At 42.4% G+C, this 10,348-nt stretch overlaps 1 long non-coding RNA gene across 3 annotated transcripts in view; it reads right to left on the bottom strand.

Moving 5' to 3' along the window:
* Window positions 1–406: 406 nt before the first annotated feature.
* The window catches only part of LOC109305738, a 137,883-nt gene continuing 127,941 nt past the window's right edge, over window positions 407–10,348 (bottom strand). For all 3 annotated transcript variants that reach the window (XR_002099693.1, XR_002099695.1, XR_002099694.1), the window contains one exon: window positions 407–762. This is a non-coding gene — a long non-coding RNA (uncharacterized LOC109305738). The remainder of the gene's footprint in view (window positions 763–10,348) is intronic.

Here is a 10,348-nt window from a genome sequence, read left to right on the forward strand (position 1 = left end):
GGTTGGGGGGCATGTGGCAGAGTCCCCCACATGGCATGGGACAGTGGGGGGAAGTGAGGATTGCCTCCCTCACTGGGCAGCACCTGGTGAGTTGGGCCTTTTTTTCTTAAAGCACTGGGAGCTGGGGTGGGCAGGGCAGCCATTGCTGGGCTGGGAGAGTGGGCAGGGGATGGGTCTGTATGATTCAGAGATTTGGAAGCAGCTGAATCTCTGAATCAGATTCGGCCGAATTGATTCGGGACAGTTATTCAAATCACCAAATCGAATAACTGTCCCCTGAATCGGCCAAACCCGAATCCGAGGCAAATACTCACAGCTTTGTACAGGCCTAGTCTGTATCATTTTTCAGGACTGTTGAGAAGGATGAGGGAGCCGCTAGTTAGGTATCAAAGGTGACTAAAAGAACTCAGTGCAATGCATTCATTCAGGCCCTTGCCCATACTTTTGTTGTGTAGCTTCAACACTTTTTTCTCATTTTAGTGTTGCTTAAGTTCCATGTACATGTTAACCCACTCTGGCATGAAAATATGAAATAAGAATGACATTATGACATTCAACTAACAACACACGTGGCTGTGTACACAGCTTATGACAAGGCAAGTCAGTACTCATTACAAACTAAAGGGCACGCTTATGCTGTTTTCTTTAGGTACTCAATTAAAGGCAGGTGTCTGGCCTCTCATCAGTACTAGGTGGTCTTTTCCTCCTAGGTTGTTTTTCTTCTCTTGGTGGTGACCCAATTTCTTTCTTCACTTTTGAAATCTGTAAAAGAAACCCACGATCATTTTTAACATCCTCTCTGGGTACATGTGCAAAAGTTTCCAAGTAACAGTCAGGAGTTGGTAAGTCATTTTTCTTACTGTTTCCTTCTAGGTGCATGCTCATTCCAGATTTGTAACAGTGGTTAGAGATTGCAAAAGAAACAGAGTAACAGATGTACAAGCATGGGCGGCAAAGATGCCAATTTTCCAGTGATGGGTTCTGGGGACTTTGTAAAATCTGAGAGGGCCCAGAAATGAAATAGTTGACAGAGGTAATTTTCCTGTTTTGTTCTGATAAAATTGAAGGATTAGAAATTTAATCTCCTTCCTGCCCCAAGCCCTACATAGACTGAAAGATCACCATGTGATAGGACTTACCTATTTAATTGCCCTAAACTGAGTACATCAGATTTATTTTCACCACAGGGATCCAGGTCAGGAAGAATGCTGACAGAAGCCAGCATAAACCTTAGTTTGACACCAAGACTCAGTTTTCTCCCATCACCAGTGTTGTATGTTAAACAGAATAATAGAGGGTTCATATTCTCATGGCCTGAGCACCCACCTGGGGTACAGGGATTTCTGCAATCTACATCAGCCTCTGATTTACATAAAAGTTGTTGGCACTCAGCATCACACAGAACACGCTCAGTATCACTCTCTTAAAGAAGAATGAACATCAAAAGGGATCTTTGGCTGGAGGGACAATCGATTCAAAGAATTTCTCTTCTAAAATGGACTATAGGGCTCTGATTACATGTGTGAGGGATCCAGGGATCCAGACAATGTTTTTCTTGATCCTTCTGGTCAAGAAGAAGGGCCTGGAAAGGAGTGGACACATCCTGAAGATCAATACATGGCTGCACAAATGCTGTTGCCCAGCAGGGCTTTAGATTCATCAACCAGAGGAGCTTGTTCCAAGAAGATGGATTGCTAGGAAGAAATGGGATCTACCTGATGAGGAAAGGGAAGAGTGTCTTTGTAGACAGGGTTGCTAACCTAGTGAGGAGAGCTTTAAACTAGTTTCACCAAGGAATGGAGACAAAAAACCAAAGGTAAGTAGAAAAGTGGGTGACCTGGAGGAAACACAACCAGGAGTGGGCAACAGGGGATGCCTTCTCATTCCTCCTGAAAAAGTAGGGCAATGAGCTAGTTACCTCAGGTGTCTGTACGTGAATACACAGAGCCTGATAAACAAGTAGGAAGAATAGGAAATCTTTGCACAGTCACTGAATGATGATATGATTGGAATAACAGACACTGGGTGGGATAGTTGATATGGAGTCATAGAAAAGTAGGCCTAGAAGGGACCTGCTAGTCCAACCCTCCTCTCTAAGGCAGAATCATCCCTATTCAAATCACCCGATACAAACCATAATCTGAACTTTACATAAGATTAGCCTCAACCCTGACACAACATAAGACTTAACAACCTAATCTGCCAGCAGTAAACCAGGAAAACCACAGCAGCCAAAGTCTTGCTTCTATAAAATGTCAATATATGCTCAAGAGGTCCTGGGCAGAGGGCCATGCCCCCTGTTCTACAAGAAAGCAAAAACTCCCACAGTTCATACCAATCTGACAACGGGGTAAAAGTTCTTCCTGACCCCCAGTACTGTCATGGATGGGTATAAACTGTTCAGGAGGCACAGGCATGGGAGAAGGAGTTTATCTTTATATAAAAAGAGGTGTATGATTGTTCAGAGTTACACTATGAAACTGGAGATAGGCCTGTTGAAAGTCTCTGGGTTAGGGCCTGGAGGGAAAGTAATAAGGGTGATAACATGATGGGTGCCTGCTGCAGACCACCAGACTAGGAGGATGAGGTGGATGGGACTTCAAACAATTATCAGAAGTTTCTGTATCACAGGCCCTGGCTTTCATGGGGGACTTCAGTCACCCTGACATCTGGTGGGAGGGTAATATAGCAATATACAGACAACCCAGAAAGGTTTTGGAGAGTACTGGGGGCTATTTCCTGGGGCAAGTGTTGGAGAGGCTAACTAGGGGCTGTGCTCTTCTTGGCCTGCTACTCACAACCAGGGAAGAATTGGTGGGGAATGTAGAAGTGGATGGCAACTTGGGCAGCAGCAACCATGAAGGATAGTTGTGTTCAGGATCCTGAGGAAAGGAGGGAAGAAGAAAAGCAGAGTAAGGACCCTGGATTCCATAAAAGCAGACTTTGATTCACTCAGGGAACTCAATTTCTTTATCAGTGATCTGGATGATGGGATGGAGTGCACTTTCAGCAAGTTTTCCAATGACACCACCCTGAGGGCAGTAGTAGATACATTGGAGGGTAAGGCTAGGATTCAGAGACTTCGACAAATTGGAGGATTGAATCAAAAGAATCGCATTAAGTTCAGTAAGGACAAGTGCAAAGTCCTGCACTTAGTATGGAACAATCTCATGAACTGGTACAGGCTGGGGACTGATTGGCTCTACAGAGCTAGCAGCTCTGCAGAAAGGGACCTGGAGGTTACAGTGTACAATAAGTGGAACATGAGAAGACAATTAGCAGTGCCCTTGTTTCAAAGAAGGCTAAAAGCATACCGGGCTGCATTTTGTAGGAACTGTGGCCAGCAGATCAAGGGAAGCAATTATTTCCCTTTATTTGGCACTGGTAATGCCATACCTGGAGTACTGTGTCCAGATTTGGGCCCCTTCACTACAGAAAGGATACTGACAGATTAGAGAGAGAGGAGGGTAGCGAAAATGGTTAATGGGCTAGGGAACATGACTTATTAGAAGAAGTTGAAGGAACTGGGCTTATTTAGTCTGGAAAAGAAGACTGAGAGGGGATTTAATAACAGCCTTCAGCCATCTAAAGGGTGGCTACAAAGAGGATGGAGTTAAACTGTTCTCAGTGGTAGCAGATGACAGAACAAGGAGCAATGGTCTCAAGTTGCAGAAAGGGAAGTTTAGGTTAAATATTAGGAAAATCTCTCTCACTAGGATGGTGATAAAGCATTGGAACAGGCTATCTAGAGAGGTTGTTGAAATTCCATCCTTGGAAGATTTTAAGACCCAGGTAGACAAAGCCTTTGCTGGGATGATCTAGTTGGGGATGGTCCTGCTTTGAGCAGGGAGTTGGACTAGATGAACTCCTGAGGTCCCTTCCAACCCTAAATGTCTGTGATCCTATGATTCTATGAGTCTATGTCTCATTTCCTTATCTATAAAATAGGGCTATTAGTATTTCCTTCTTCATAAGGATACTGTGAGGATTAATACATACAAGTTTGTGAAGAACTCTGGTATCATAGTAATATGAACCATATAAATGCATCAGATAAACAGATGTTTCTTAAAGACCTAACTCATTCACAATTTTAAAGAAAGGCTGTCTTTCCAAGATCCAGAGGGAAATTTCCAAGGAAGAAATGAGAGCTACTAACCTCTCATAGAAAATCATTCAGAATTAAGTACCTAGTTTACGTTTCTGTTCATGAAAATCCACACAATCCTGGTCAAGAACTTCAAAGAATACCTCACTCTCTATCTTTCCCTGGTGGCAATAGGTGCATAAGACCTTTAGTGTTTTGATCAAATAAAGCTGCTATACAATCCAATATTTGACACAGTAATGATTTTCAGGGACCCAGCCAAGAATCTTCAAGCCACTGTAGGCTTGTAGGACAGTTAGTGAATCAATTTATTTTGGGTGTAGTGACATTGTTCCTTTACATCATCATGCAATATCACAGTTTGATGACCTTGTGTCTCCTACTTACTTTGTTATGGCAAAAGTACCCACCAACATAATGTCAGGATGCAAATATTTCAAAATAATTATTTTTATTCTGGAAAGCATATATAAAAGGGTGATTGTTGCATCTGGATTTAGGATCCAGACGTTGTTTGGGGGGAGGGGAGAGGGAAGGCAGTATTATGGGCAGTATGGTATATACTCCCTTGGTTCCCAAGCTGTTTTCTAGACTATATGTTCTTGTTGTGTTGAACAACCTGTCTGCCTTGAAGGCTGTGATCTTGTGTTATGGCATGTCCCTTCAATTCTTAGGCTGTGTCCAGTCGTTGGCCTTGTATGTGTTAGATAGCCTGTCTGCTTCCAAGGCTGGGAGAAACTTTGTGTGCAAGACCCAAGCTCTTTAGAAATCAGTTAACCCCTGTTGCCCATCTTGAACCTTTCTAATACACATATCTATACTTCTAAGGCAATTCCCCAAAACAAACCTTTAAATACCATTTCTATGCCAACAATTCTATGCCAACAATTTGCCCTAAATGAATGATCATTTCTTCCATGTCTGGCATCTTGATGACTCTTTTTGGAAAACTGAAAAACTCCATCACAGCTGCATTCTTGCCCTGACACCAAACAGTCCCTGTTTGAAGTCTCCTGCATGCTACATCTTCTCTAGTTACATGGAGACAGCTTTTACATTTTGAACTGTTTTTAGAGCAGTACTAATCTGTTTTTAACAGAAAACAAACTTCAGTCATGGGAATCTGTGCTTTTCTCCATTTTCTTCAACAAATGCCTTTCAAAGGCATAATATTCTCCAAATACTTGTGCATCTGTGACGTGCACATGAAAAAAATATGTTCTACATTCTATAAAGACAACAATGATGAAATTGCTCATGGGATCATATCAGGAAGGACATTCCTAGTTGGTCTACATTATAGAAATACTCTTAACTCTTAACTGAGATGTAGAAGGACTTACAGAAGTACAGATACTCCAAACTCATTGGAAATGCTTTAAGGGGACCCCCTTGTGTAAGTAAAAGAGACTGTGTAAGCTGCATTGGAGTTTCGTGGTCAGGTTCCGTCAGACAGCTATAGACAGGTAATAGCAGCCTGGCTTATTCAAAGAAGATTATGTTTTTATATATAAACATAATGACAATTTTCAAGGGGCCATCCAAGAACCTTCAAGACACTGTAGGCTTATAGCACAACTCATGAATCAACTTATGTATACATAATATTTCCTTTTAGGGGTTTCTCCTACAGAAAATTCGTAATAACTAATGAAAATTTGAAGAGCTGTGGAGGCAAAAGAAGTCTCACACTTCCTGTAGTGTAGGGAGGAACGGTATGTCTGGAAGAAAATGAGAAAAAAAATACTTTTTTATTTGGATGATCACTCCAGCTGCTTGAGCAGCAGGGAAGGAATGATCTGTCCCAATCCAAAATTCCAAGCCCACACACAAATTCCATGAAGGATACAGACACATAACATGACCAACCAATAAAACACTAGACAGAAGCACAATGTCTTCAGAATCACTCTCACTGGCTGGTTGGCAACTGCATAACTTCTAAAAACGGAGTAACTATCTTGTTGATTTCCCTTTCCATTCCATGTCTTCCGCTCCATTTTCCTTCCTAAGAAAGAAGTATGGTTAGAGCTTTGTCTGCTACCCTGTACTCACTGATGCCAGAACTGGCTTTTACTGAGGCAGTCTTTCTTACTGAAAAACAAGAGGTATTACTTCTGTTAAGGTACTTGTTCCTCTTTTGTGTTCCTGTCTATCCATTTCCTCTTCTGTTTTTATCTTTTCTTTCTCACTTTTCATTTTACATCTAAACTATTTTTTTCCTTTCATCTTTCCATTGGTATCTGGGCTTTCCCCTTTCTTACTTTAATGCCAATCTCTCAATTTTTTGTATTCCATCTAGTTAAACTTCCTTCTTCCTGTCCTCCAAAACAGGTTCACAACTCTTTATTTGCCACCCTCATTTTTTCTCTACCTTCTACTTTATTTAGCCTTCTCCTGCCACCTTGCCCACTCTTCCTCTTTTTTATCCCTTGTTTCCATATCCATAGCCCTTCTTGTACTTTTTTCTAAAATATACTTGACCCCTTTCCCTTTGTCTTCCCAATGTCTCTTCTACCTGCTCCCTCATAAGATACTCCTCTAGCACTAGACTGGCTCCTGCAGTGTCTCCATCAGGGTGGAGGTCTGCTTCTTGGCTTAACATATGCACTTGGCAAAACCCCGATAGAAGTGCCACTTTACTCAGAAAATATGTTGACTGGTGGTGTGGAGTTGTTCCAATATAACAGGCAAGAATGCAGAGTGTACTCCTGTTTCTTTCACAAAAATCCAGTCCTACAACAGCTAGGAGGCAATATACAGCTAATGTAGGATATGCATGTACTGCACTTCAGCCACTACCACATCATCTGCTGTCTCACATCTCTCCCCCTTCTTTACCACAAGGTGAACAGAACTTGAAAGCAGTGATACGATGTTACTTAACAAATGTGACTAAGCTGTTCAGGTGCAGAGACAAGTTCAGCTCCTGTGTCTAACTCACTTCTTTCACATAAAGTGTCATGAATTAAACCAGTCCTCCTGACCCAACAGACATTAACTGTTGGGTTGGCAGCGTGGGGGATAAGAGCTTTACTTAGAAGTTGATACAGGGAGAGAGGCTGCATCTCTGCAGGCTCTCCCTTAGCTCCAACCCCACTCTCCGAGGTCCCATTTTATCTCATGATGGGAGGGGAAAAAGGCAGGGGATACTGGGGTTTCCCCAGATGCACAGGAGTGGGAAGATAGGTGGATTGGAGCCCCCGGCCTCAGGGGGGCTCCAATACACCCACCCCACCCTCCAGCACCAGTTGGGCAATCTCCAGAATGAGCTCCCTTTACTCCCTTCCCCAGCTCCCATTCTGAAAACAGTACTAGAAGCAGAGCTGGGCTGCATCAGCTGAGCCCTGCTCCTGGCGCACACAGACAGAAATTAATGAAGGCGCTCTGTGTAATGAGGGTTCAGATTGTCACAGAATGAGGCCCTTTTAAAATGCTCTGCAGCCATGCAGTTGTGTTTGGTCATGACTGTAGAATGCTTTCAGGGGCCAGATCAGCTGAAAATGTTCACTTCTGTCTGTGCCTTTCATGTCAGAAGATTGCAGATACTCAGCAGCTGAGTCAGGGAGGAAAGTTCAAAGAAGGGCAGTATCTACCATCAGAACCATGCTTTAAGCCCGAGTTAAAGAAGAGTTAAACATAGGAACATCTGAGCCTAATTACAGAACAAAGGAAAAGGGGCTAAAAACAGAACAATTTGGGGAAATTAGGAACAGTTGATCACTCAGAGTCTGGCCAACAACGCTAGTGGTTCTTCTGGCTTTTCTTACAAAGACGACCTGACCTATTTAAGTATCTTAGTAAGAACCCATGCTCATTCCATAGCAGAATGAGAACCCTGAATATACACTCCTGATATTTCTATGAGGAAAGTATACCTCTTTCCTTTAGGAATAAGAGTGGATTCTGCCTTTAAAGCCTACCCTTTCCTAAGATCTGCAAGAGACACAGAAGAGACAATGGACTTCATGTATCTCAGCACTGAAATCAATACAAATTCAGAATCTGGCCCTAAACCTATACTCTCTACCAAGTCCTGCATCTTTGGTGCTGTCTGTTCCTAAAATATGAGATTTTTGCCATTTAACTGAAATTTATTTTGACATTAATAGAACTCTGAAGAGAGTCCATTTCGGCCAAAAAATCTTAAAGGTCCTTGATGCTTCATGCATAAAGTTTCCTCCATATGTTGAATGTTCAATTTACCAGAATCACCAGGCTGAAAGGGACCTCAAAGGTCATCTAATCCAACCCCTGCTAACCTCTGTTTTGGTCAATTGATGCAGTTGAAAATCAGCGGCATTCAGCCTGTACTTTGTGCAGCCTATACGCCAAAAAGCAATGGCTTAATGAAGACAGATGTAATTGTAGAATCATAGGCTTGGAAGGGATCTCAACGGGTATCTAGTCAAATGCCCACACAGATACAGGATTCACTGTTCCTAAACCATTCCAAATAGTTTAGAATAGACAAAAAGAAAGGCAAAAGCTGTCTGTCTAGCCTCATGAAAACCTGTAGTGTGTGAGATTTCAGAACTGTAGGCACCTTTTTTTATTTAGGAGAAGGAATTCATTCTTGAGAATGAATCTGAATCTTCTTTGCTATAGTTTAAGCCAGTGGTACTCATAGTTCTGGCCTCATGGGCCAGATGAATGGTGTGGGGCTGGTCCACAGACACTGTGCTGCTCTCAAGCACTGGGGCCAGGATTGCTCCTGCCCAGCTGGGATTGGGCTCCAGAGCCCCATGTTGCCTCCCACTGCTCCCACATGCCAGGACTGGGCTCTGTGCCATGCACCACACTTGATCCAGTATACAGGGTCATGGTCTGTAGGGCTCCCCACAGATCCATGAGGAGCTCTGCAGCCCAGATGACATTGTGCCAGGGGCTGGATCTGGTCCACAGGTTGAGGGCTGAGCACCCATGGCTTAACCTCAGTGCCTCGTGTTCTTCCTTCTGTACAAGGAAAAACAATATGTCTTGGTCATCTTAATCTCCCTCCTTAATCTCCTCTTCCTTTTTCATAATGAACATTCATAGTTCCTTCAGATTTTCTTTTTATTGTGTGTATTCCATTCCCTTTGTCATCTTTGCCTGCTACTTCTGAATTCCCTCCAGTTTATCTACATCCTTCTCAAAATACAGTGACCCCAGTTGGATGCAATACTCTAACCAGCACCAAGTGAAGCAGTACAATCATCTCCTGTGTTTTGTATATAATGCTCCTGTTAATACAACCCAAAAACGTAGCTGCTTCCCAACCCTCCAAAAATATCACATTACTGACTCATGTTGAGTTTGTGATTCACCCTAACCCTTAGATCTTCTTGAGTTACCTCCCATTTTGAAGGTGTGCATCTGTTTTTCCTCCCCGTGTGTAGTATCTCGCTTTGTTGAATTTCATTCTGATTTCTGTAGCTCAGCTCTCTAATTTAGCCAGATCCTTTTGAATTTTAGTTTTATCGCTCAGTGTTTGCAGCCACAGCTGGGTGTCATGATTCAGTTAGATTTGTCTGTCTAGAATGGCTTCCATATTTTAATGTACCCTAGGAGATAGCCCCAGATATGAAGAAGCAAAAACCTAGCACTGGAATTTAGTGTGATCAAAACTGGAGGATGTAGAACATAAGGCTGTGAGAAATTTCACTGAGTGTTTTGTTTCAATGCTGTTTTGATTCATTTTGAGTTCAAAACAGCAAAATCGAAATGAAATGAAGGGCTTTGAAACAGCCTTGAAATTAAATGAGGGCAGTTGAAACATTTCAAAAGTTTCAAAATGTTTCAAGATTTGAAGCTCAAGCTGGGCTTGCCTGCAGGGAAAGAAAGTAAGGCGAGGGAGGGAGAAGAGCGGGGAAGAGGCAAGGACTGCTCTCATATTGACCATGTAGCTGGCCTATGACTGTCATCCTTCCCTTGAGGTCGCTCCCAATCCCAGTGCTCTGAGTGAGGGATGGAAAAACAGCGTAAGAGGCAGCATTGTTTAAACTGGCCTGTTTTCTGTCTTAGTTACAGCTATTTTCTAGCAGCTTAGGAGCATTAGACAATGAAGGCTACTATTACCATTGATTTGAATGATTTCCTACTTGCTAGCCTAGCAAGTGGGATTCCACAATACCTTTTGCTTTCTTTCAGACCTTTTTATTTTATTATTATATTCATTGATTTATTCTTTTCAGTGTTATAATTATATTGGATATTACACTATAGAATTTATGTAGGAAGGGAGATACATTTATATTT

Source organism: Crocodylus porosus, unplaced genomic scaffold, assembly GCF_001723895.1.
Source record: "Crocodylus porosus isolate Cpor-Errol unplaced genomic scaffold, CroPor_comp1, whole genome shotgun sequence".
NCBI classification, from domain to species: Eukaryota; Metazoa; Chordata; order Crocodylia; family Crocodylidae; genus Crocodylus; species Crocodylus porosus.